General features: G+C 42.7%; 1 pseudogene; it reads right to left on the bottom strand.

The window, feature by feature from the left end:
• Window positions 1-8,053: 8,053 nt before the first annotated feature.
• On the bottom strand, window positions 8,054-8,152 carry LOC119473547 (annotated as a pseudogene).
• Between the last annotated feature and the right edge of the window lie 2,509 nt (window positions 8,153-10,661).

Below are 10,661 nucleotides of genomic sequence, written 5' to 3'. Positions count from 1 at the left end.
GTGGTTTAATTAAGTCCTATTTATTTATTTTTATTGTATTTTTAAAGAAGTGTTCTTACATGCTTTTAGTATGTAATTTCTTTTGCCTTTAGTCTTAAAGATTCCACTTATTTCCAAAGTAATTTTAGGTCAGTATGTGATCCCCTACTTCCTTCAGTGAGGTCGTTTCATACATTTTTAATACAGTTCGATTTTACTGCCATGGTCTGCTTCCCTTCCTGGAACCCTCCTACCTCCTAAATGACTTTACATAATCTGCATACATTATGGTTCACTCTTTGTGTTGTACAGTACTATGGATTTTGACAAATGCATAATGTCATGTTTCCACCATTACAGTATCATACCAAATAGTTTCACCTCCCTAAATATCTCCTGTACTTCATCTTCAAAATTAACCCCCATTCTGAACCCCTGGAAATTGCTAAAGATTTATCGTCCCTACAGTTTTGCCTTTTCCAGAATGTCATATAATTGGAATTGTGCAATGTATAGCCATTTCAGACTGGGTCCTTTCATTAAGAAATATAAATTGAAGTTTCCTCCATATCATTTCATAGGTTGGTAGCTCATTTCTTTGTCTGTTTTTTTCTTTTTTGAGACGGAGTCTTCCTCTGTCACTGAGGCTGTGGTGCAGTGGCGCAATCTCGGCTCACCACAACCTCCACCTCCCAGGTTTCAAGTGATTCTCCTGCCTCAGCCTCCTGAGTATCAGGGATTACAGGCATGCACCACCACACCTGGCTAATTTTTGTATTTTTTAGTAGAGACGGGGTTTTGCCATGTTGGCCAGGCTGGTCTCAAACTCCTGATCTCAGGAGATCCCCAGGCCTCAGCCTCCCAAAGTACCGGGATTACAGGCGTAAGCCACCATGCCTGGCTGATAGCTCATTTCTTTTTATCTCTGCATAATATCCCATTAGATGAATGTACAATTTATCCAGTCAAACAATATTTCAATAATTGAAAAGGTAAAGCTGAAGAAGAAATTATCTTTATTCTGGAGAAGCTCAGTCATTGGCGTTGGTGGCACATAACTAAAGGATAGAATGATAAGAGGCATATTACATTACATTTAAAGTGCTGTGGGCACCCATAGAAAACAATGGGTGTCTACATGGGAATGTGATGAGGTATAGGTACAGAGAAAAGTTGGCATTTGTCTTGGGCCTTGAAGAAAAAGTAGGTGTTTGGGGGTGAGGTGGGAAGGGAAGAAGAAGGTGAGTGGAGAAAAGGAACTTGCAGACAAATATTGCCAGAAGGTGAGGGAGACTGTGTCAGGTCCCAGGTAACAGTGCATTTTCCCTCATCTGCATATGTGACCCCAGAGTTGGGTTTGCAGATGAGGAGGAAGGGGCTTTGTGGTGCCCTTTCGCTCTGATAATAACAGTAACTCTCACTTATAGAGCAACCTACTACCATATGTCAGAACCAGTGTTGGGCACTTCACAAACATTTTTTCTAGTAATTCTTCATGTTACACACGTGCATGTGTAACACACATACCTACAAAGCTGCAGAAGGACTCTATCATTCTTCCTGTTGGAAGCTGATACTCCAAATGGAGTTGCTGTTCACTTGCGTGAGATGACTAAAGAGTTGCTGTCTCACATGCCCCTTGACTCTGGCTGAAAACAGCCGCTTTCAGCCATTTCTCACTCCAGCTCCTCTTCTCAAGGTCCCAAAGCTTTAGAAAAGCTGTGACATTATCACTTACTGCATTCCCCAGCAACCTCCTCTTTTTCAATCAGGAATCAGGTCTCCAGCACACCAAATTTTTGGGGGGTGCGGGGATGGGGAAGACAGAGTCTACTTCTGTCACACAGGCTGGAGTGCAGTGGCACAATCTTGTCCCACTGCAACCTCTGCCTCTCAGGTTTAAGCGATTCTCCTGCCTCAGCCTCCTGAGTAGCTGGGATTACAGGCACATGGCACCACCCTGGCTAATTTCTGTATTTTTAGTAAAGACAGGGTTTCACCACCTTGGTCAGGTTGGTCTGGAATTCCTGACCTCGTGATCCGCCCACCTCACCCTCTTAAAGTGCTGGGATTACAGGTGTGAGCCACCTCTCCCAGCCCACATTTTTTTCCCCCTACCTCTATGACTCTTTGCTTACCTACACAATTCCAGGAATAAGCGATGATAGGAATCTGGAATAGCATGGGAGAGCACCAAGCTTTTCTTTTGTGAAAGTAATAAAATGAAGTCAACTTTCTCTTTACTCTGCCCAATGGAGGTTTTCTAAAGAACGTCAAGGCCATTCTGCTAATCTGCAATTAGACTGCCTATTTCGTACTCAAAGAGTTGAGAACTGAGCTTTTCTCCCTCATGTTGACTCTGTAATATGTAGCAAGGCCTTGGGATTGGACCAACACTCCATGGAGGCCATTAGAACAGCACTGCTAAGAAATAAAAGAGTTACAAGAATGTGGAAACTGGAAAAAGAGAAGCCTCAATTCCACTCTCTTTGGTCATCATGACTCTTGGCACTGTAAGATGACTTGTCAATTTGTACCAAAACCAAATGACAAGTTTGGGATCATCTTTGATGAAGACTTGGCCAACCCTATTGACTCTGCAGATCTTTGTCATATTTCAACTAATGCAATCCTCTAGAGAATGTGTACTGAGAGACACATCACATAGCTAAAAATAAAGCAGCAGTTAATTTGACACCCACTACTAGATAATAAAAATAGAACCACCAAGTGACTCATAATTATTATTTCCAACATTTCGAAAACTGGTAATTGAGTTTTCTGTATGCATTTCCTGAGAGGCAAACTCTTCCAAAAATTAAACTCAAATTTGTTCTAGAATCTGACGAACTATATACTCACAATTGCACAAATATAAACACGAGTCCTCTTCCTAATGTGGTTTGCTAATATTTAGTTTATAGTCATTATCATTGTATCATTATTGTAATTACACCTTCCCTTCCCCCTTTAGAAAAAAAGTTATTTTAGTCAAGTTTAACTAGAGGTAGTTGTGTATACTGTACAACTAATTCTGCTACCGTACCAAAGCATCCTGAGAGTAGGCATGTGTTTCAAGTGTCCTTGTACCCTCCATCCAGCAGCGGCTTTCAGTTGTCCTCTAACATTCGTGGTACTACATCCTCCGGTTTTTTGTTGTTGTTATTGTAGAGGCAGAGCCTCTCTCTATCGCCAGGCTGGAGTGCAGTGGCGCCACCCGGGCTCACTATCGCCAGGCTGGAGTGCAGTGGCGCCACCCGGGCTCACTGCAACTTCCGTTTTCCGGTTTCAAGCGATTCTCCTGCCTCAGGCTCCCGAGTAGCTGGGACTACAGGCACGCACCACCAGGCCCGGCTGATTTTTTGTACTTGTAGTAAAGACGGGGTTTCACCATGTTGACCAGGATGGTCTCAATCTCTTGACCTCGTGATCCGCCCGCCTCGGCCTCCCAAAGTGCTGGGATTACAGGCGTGAGCCACCGCGCCTGGCCAATCCTCCAGTTTTTAAATGGGTCACATGGACACTCAGAGTAAAAACCATGTTTCCGGCCGGGAGCGGTGACTCACGCCTGTAATCCCAGCACTTTCGGAGGCTGAGGCGGGTAGATCACTTGAGGTCAGGAGTTTGAGACAGCCTGGCCAATGTGGTGAAAGCCTGTCTTTACAAAATTTAGCCGGGCGTGATGGTGCACACCTGTCATCCCACATACTGGGGAGGCTGAGGCAAAAGAATCCCTTGAACCTGGGAAGAGGAAGTTGCAGTGAGCCAAGATCACATCATTGCACTCCAGATTGGGCAACAGGAGTGAAACTCCATTGAGTGATACTTCCTCAGCCTGCCTTACAGACAGGTGTGGCCTGGTAACTAAATTCAGGCAAATGAGATGCAAGCATTAGTACTATATAGCAGTCTTCAACAACCTTTCTTAATTTCGCTTTTTTCTCCATTCTTTCCTTCTTCCTGATGGCTTGGTGGCGGAGCTGATGGCTGGGGGTGAGCAGTTATCTTGGACGATGGAGTAATCTTAGAAGAGAACTCAGGCCCAGATCAACTTCATGGAACAAGACCACCACACCAGCTCTGGCCTGTCTCATTCTGGACTTCTACGTGGGATAAATTTCTATCTTGTTCAGGCAACTGTCACTTGCAATGAAACATAATTCTAGCTAGTAAACCCCACAATCTCTAGTTTATCCTAGCATGTCACTCAAGCAAAATATATAATAATAAATGTTTATTGAATAAATGTTGCAAATTTGGGCTTTGGGAAAGTACATTGTTTTTGTTAGCCCAGCTCATGAGGTGAAACAGGACAGCAGTGGGGTCATCCAAGGCCAGAAGGAAATGAGACCAAGAGACTCAAGCAACCAGGAGACCACCGACTATCAGGTAAATGAGGAAGGAATAGTCAAAGCTAATGCTCAAAGAAAGAAGATAGTACTCAGTCTGTGGAATCTGGGTAAGAGAAGTTTGGAAACATCCATCTCGTCCGTCTCTGGTCTGGAGGATAGTGAGCAAGTAGCTCAGAGTCCACAGTTAGCAGTTCTCAACTGGGGGCAATTTTGCTCTTCAGGGGACACTGGCAATATCTGGAGACATTTTTGGTTGTCACAACTGGTTGGGGAGGAGTGATGCTATGAGCATCTAGTGTATAGAGGCCGGGGATAATGCTAAAAATCTTACCATGCCCAGGACAACCCCCAAAGCAAAGAATTATCTGGCCTAAATGTTGATAGTTCTCAGGAAAAGAAACCCTGGTCTAGCTGACTGTGGTTGTACAGTTTGGGCCCCAAACTCCAGCTACTCTTGGAGTTCAGGTAAGAGGGAAGATGGGCCATTTAGCCAGCCTGGATAACAGCTTGGAAATAGACAATCCAGACTTTTGTGTTCAGCATCATTAAGCAGACTTTGTGACTAAGCTGAGTACCTGCAAATTGCTCTCTGAATATTAAGTAACTTATGCCACAGAGTTCTTCCCACAAAACAAAGATAATTATGCCCTACCTCAGGCTAACAGAGACTGTGACAGGCTCACAAGCCATTAAGAAGAGTCTGAAATATAAAACAGGCATACACTGGGGTCCTAAGGTCTCAGAGAAGCTCCCTTGCATACCAAATGTAGGGAAAGGAGTAGAACTGACAAGAAGCTTCTCTTCTGATGTGAGTCCTAAATGTGGGAATCATCGGTCACCACATTCTCAAGACCAGGGCTTGTGTCGGAGAAGGTTCATGCCAGAGGAGGTTGAGAGGGCAGATCTATTATTGATTCTGCAGTTGACTTGCTGTTTGAACTGAAGTAGCCCTCTGACTTTTCCAGCACTGGTTTTCCTTATAGCATGAAAGTCAAAATTATCATTAGCTGGAGGGGAGGCCTGAGGGAAAGAGAGAGAAAGAGCAAGTTGATTGAGCTGCTTAGGCTGCTGAGCCCTATGTGCATAAATTAGTAAGCCTAAACCTCAGAATATCCCTAGTGGCTCGAGGATGACAGCATTATGGAAATAAAGCTCTTTTTATATTCCTTCATCCATATTAGCATACATACATTTAATTCTCATGTTTATGAGATACTAATAAATTTTTTCAAAAAAGCTTTTTTTTTTTTGCCAAACTGAAATAAATGTTAATTGTATACTTATTATACACAAAGCACTATGCGTGGTGTTATGTGGTTTCTGCCCACGAAAGGCTTTCATTCCAGTAGAGAGGCAAAGATTCACACAAATAAACCACAATACAAGGTAGTAAGTCATAACGCCAAAAGTGAGACATAAATAAAGTGCTGTGGATTCACAGGGAGTGGAATACTTAATATGTTTGGAAGAGGTAGATTCAGTTATTCCTTATTTTGTTTAGAAAATATTTCTCGCACTTCTGCTATATCCCATGCAGTCTGCTAAATGACAGAGTTTCAAAAATGAATGACACCAAGCCCTTAGCTGAATGGGGAAGAGAAAAGTGTAGCAAGAGTGGCATTTGAGCAACATAATGTTGAAAGTTGTGCTAATGTCAGATTTTGGAATGGGAGTAGGTAGAAGGAAAGTGTATTCCAGGCAAAGGAAAAAATAAGCAAAATCTCAAAGCAGCAAACCAGCTTGTATTTCATCAGCCTCCAGGTGGGGTTTCCCACTACTACCGAATCCCAATCCCCACCCACTCGCATCAGTTAATTTAGGAGGGGGCTTCTCCCTGAGCATGTTCTGTAATACAAATCCTCTGTGAGAAGGTTGGTTTGTTTACCAAAAGCACAATATTTCTCTTATTAGCAATTATCTAGGTTGTTTCTGATTGTAAACTGTAACTGAAATAATACCATGAACATCCCTATACATGTATCTTTGTGTACTTATGTGAATATTTTCTACAGACTAAAGTTTTAAAATAGGGTTATAATAAACCAATTTCAAGGATGAGTCATCAAAGAACAGGATCTCAGATTCCCAGTGAGATGAAGGGTGTGTAAGAGAGCACTGAGTCCCCCTTCAGGGAAGATGGAAGGCTCTGAAGACAAATGTCACCTGCCTCCTAATTTTGTCTAGTGGAAGCTCTGCCTATAACCTCAAAACTGGGGTTTGCTTACAGTCACAGTGGCTCCCACCTATAATTCCAGTACTTTAGGAGGCTGAGGCAGGAGGATTGCTCAAGGTCAGGAGTTTGAGATCAGTCTGGGCAACATAGCAAGAACCTGTCTGTATGTATATTAGCCAGGTGTGGTGGTGTGTGCCTGTAGTCCCAGCTACTCGGGAGGCTGAGGCGGGAAGATCATTTGAGCCCAGGAGTTCAAGGCTACAGTGAGCTGTGATGGAGGCACTGCACTCCAGCCTGGGTGACAAAGCAGGGAGATCTTATCTCTAAAAAACAAAAACAAAACTGAGTTTTGCCAAATAGGTCTGCCTTCTAGTGCTCTCTCTTGAGACTCATTTCTCTCTGGGTGTACTAAGCATTGCACTAACACTCCCCAACAGACAAGTGGAAGCAGCACCAATATTTTAAGATATACTATGGGTGAAAATCTTAACATTGAGAAATATATATCCATTAACCTTTTACCTATCATTGAAAAAAAGTGGGCCCTATTTTAACCTAGTTCTTGACAGTAAGTGCCTTGAAACCCCTGGGTCTGATGCAAGTATCAGGTCCCTTGTCAAATTCTGCTTCTCTTGTTCTGCTTTGCTGAAGGGCATGAGCACTGAGCAGAGAAGGAGCAATGGGAGGTACCCCTGCTCAAAAATATCTCTCCCTTACAACCTACCAGGAGAGTCAACAAATCGCTCAATCCTTTTTCCTTTTTTAAAAAATTTACATACAATTTACATACCATAAAATTCACCATTTAAAAATGTAAGGTTCAGTGGTTTTTAAATATATTCGCAAGGTTGTTCAGCCATCACTATCTAATTCCAGAACATTATTACCCCCAAAAGAAATTCTGTACCCAGCCGGGCACGGTGGCTCATGCCTGTAATCCCAGCAATTTGGGAGGCTGAGGCAGGTGGATCACTTAAGGTCAGGTGTTCGAGACCAGCCTGGCCAACATGGCGAAATCCCATCTCTACTAAAAATACAAAAATTAGCCTGGCATGGTGACACATGCCTGTAGTCTCAGCTACTGGGGAGGCTGAAGAGGACAATCAGTTTAATCTGGGAGGTGGAGGTTGCAATGAGCAGAGATTACACTGCTGCACTCCAGCCTGGGCAACAGAGCAAGACTCCATCTCAAAAATAAGACAGTCCCTCTCTATCTCTCCTCCCCCATCCCCTAATCTTCTACTTTAAGTCTTTATGGATTTGCTTATACTGAAAATTTCATCTAAATGTAACCATACAAAACATGGTCTTCTGTGACTGGCTTCTCTCAATAAGCACGATGTTTTCAAGGTTCTGCGCTATAGCATGTATCAGTGCTTTACTCCTTTTTATGGCCGACTAGAGATTGTATTGTATAAATAACCATGTTTTTAAATGCATTCATCTGTTGATGGGCATTTGGGTTGTTTCCACTTTTTGGCTATTATGAACCATACTGCTATGATCATTTGTGTATAATTTTTTTTTTTAGGTGAAAGAAGTTTTAATGAAGAATATGAAACGCTTTCTGAATGTGCATGTGATCCTTGTGCAGGGGCCATGCTAATCTCTGTATTGTTCTAATTTTATTAGGTTGGTGCAAATGTCATTGCGGTTTTTGCATTGTTGAAATTTGCTGTTTGATATTGGAATACATTCTTAAATAAATGTGGTTATGTTATACATCATTTTAATGCACATTTCTCACTCTTGTTTTTTGCTAATGGCTTATTACTTGCTGTTTATTTTATATTTAGACTATGCAAATGACGTTAGACAAAAAGAAAATTCGCATGATTTTCTTTTTTTTTTTTTTTTTGGAATGGCGTATCTCTCTGCTTCCTCTGCTTGCTCTGTTTTGGAGAATCTTCTTTTTCTACCCTCTCCACCCTCTGGGTTCAGGCAATTCTCCTGCCTCAGCCTCCTGAGTAGCTGGGATTACAGGCACGCACCACCATGCCCAGCTAATTTTTTGTATTTTTAGTAGAGACGGGGTTTCACCATGTTGACCAGGATGGTCTCGATCTCTTGACCTCGTGATCCACCCGCCTCGGCCTCCCAAAGTGCTGTGATTACAGGCTTGAGCCACTGTGCCCGGCCTCGCATGATTTTCTTATTTGAGTTCAAAAATAGGTCGTAAAGCAGGGGAGACAACTTGTAACATCAATGATGCAACTGGCCCAGGAACTGCTGACGAATGAACACACAGTGGAGTGACAGCTCAAGAAGTTTTGTGAAGGAGACGAGAGCCTTATAGATGAGAAGCGTAGTGGTTGGCCATTGGAAGTTGATAATGACCAGTTGAGAGCAATCATCGAAGCTGGTCCTCTAACAACTGCAAGAGAAGTTGCTGAAGAACTCAATGTCAACCATTCTATGGTCATTCAGTATTTGAAGCAAACTGGAAAGCTGAAAAAGCTCAATAAGTGGGTCCTTCATGAGCTGAGCAAAAATAAAAATAAAAAAATCATTGTTTTTAAATGTCCTCTTCTCTTATTCTACGAAACAACAATGAACAATTTCTCGACTGGATTGTGACATGTGATGAAAAGTGGATTTTTTATTTTCTTTCTTTCATTTTTTTTTTTTTTTTTTTTGAGAAGGAGTCTCACTCTGCTCAGGAGTACAATGGCACGATCTTGGCTCACTGCAACCTCCGGTTCCCGGGTTCAAGCAATTCTCCTGCCTCAGCCTCCTGAGTAGTTGGGATTACAGGTGCATACCACCATACCCAGCTAACTTTTGTATTTTTAGTAGAGACAGGGTTTCACCATGTTGGTCAGGCTGGTCTCAAATTCTTGACCTCGTGATCCACCCACCTCGGCCTCCCAAAGTGCTGGGATTACAGGAAAAGTGGATTTTATACGACAATCGGCAATGACCAGCTCAGTGACTGAACCAAGAAGAAGCTCCAAAGCCCTTCCCAAAGCCAAACTTGCACCAGAAAAAGGTCATGGTCACTGTTTGCTGGTCTGCGGCCGGTCTGATCCACTACAGCTTTCTGAATCCCAAGGAAACCATTGTATCTGAGAAGTATACTCAGCAAATTGATGAGATGCAACATAAACTGCAACATCTGCAGCTGGCATTGGCCAACCAAAAGGGCCCAATTCTTGTCCATGACAGTCTTATCTTGTGCGACCTCACATGGTACAACCAATGCTTCAAAAGTTGAACAAATTGGGCTACAAAGTTTTGCCTCATCTGCAGTATTCACCTGATCTCTTGCGAACTGACTGCCACTTCTTCAAGCATCTCAACAACTTTTTGAGGAAAAAAATGCTTCCACAACCAGCAGGATGCAGAAAAATGTTTTCCAAGAGTTTATGGAATCCTGAAGCACGTATTTTTGTGCTACAGGAATAAACAAACTTATTTCTTGTTGACAAAAATATGTCGATTGTAATGGTTCCTATTTTGATGAAAAAGATTTGTTTGTGGCGGGCGCAGCGGCTCACACCTGTAATCCCAGCACTTCGGGAGGCTGAAGCAGGTAGATCATGACATCAGGAGTTCAAGACCACCCTGGCCAAGATGGTGAAACACCATCTCTACTAAAAATACAAAAATTAGCCAGGCATGGTGGCGGGCACGTGTAATCCCAGGTACTCGGGAGGCTGAGCCAGAGAATTGCTCCAACCTAGGAGGTGCAGGTTGCAGTGAGTCGAGATCGTGCCAGTGCACTGCAGCCTGGGTAAAAGGGCAAGACTCCATCTCAAAAAAAAAAAAAATGTGTGTGTGTGTGTGTGTGTGTGTGTGTGTGTGTGTGTGTGTGTTTGAACTGAGTTATAATGATTTGAAATTCATGGTCTGAAGCCGCAATTACTTTTACACCAACCTAATCGTGTATGTGCGGCTAAAGCGAGCACTATGTACAAGTTTTGGTGTGGATATACATTTTTTCAGTTCTCTTGGTTATGTACCCAGGAGTAGAATTTCATGGTCATAAAGTGGTTCAATCTTAAGGCCAAGGCTGCAGAGAAGCTTTTCTTTTAAGACTTTTTAAAACAGCAGTTTTAAATTCACAGCAAAATTTAAAAGGTATAGACATTTCCCATATACCCCCTACCCCATCTCTTGTGTGGTCTACCCCATTAACAACACAGGGAAACTTCTGA

Source organism: Cebus imitator, unplaced genomic scaffold, assembly GCF_001604975.1.
Source record: "Cebus imitator isolate Cc_AM_T3 unplaced genomic scaffold, Cebus_imitator-1.0 Scaffold166, whole genome shotgun sequence".
In the NCBI taxonomy this organism is placed as follows: domain Eukaryota; kingdom Metazoa; phylum Chordata; class Mammalia; order Primates; family Cebidae; genus Cebus; species Cebus imitator.
The sequence above is the reverse complement of the archived record's forward strand: the minus strand, read 5'-3'. Positions and strand labels throughout refer to the sequence as shown.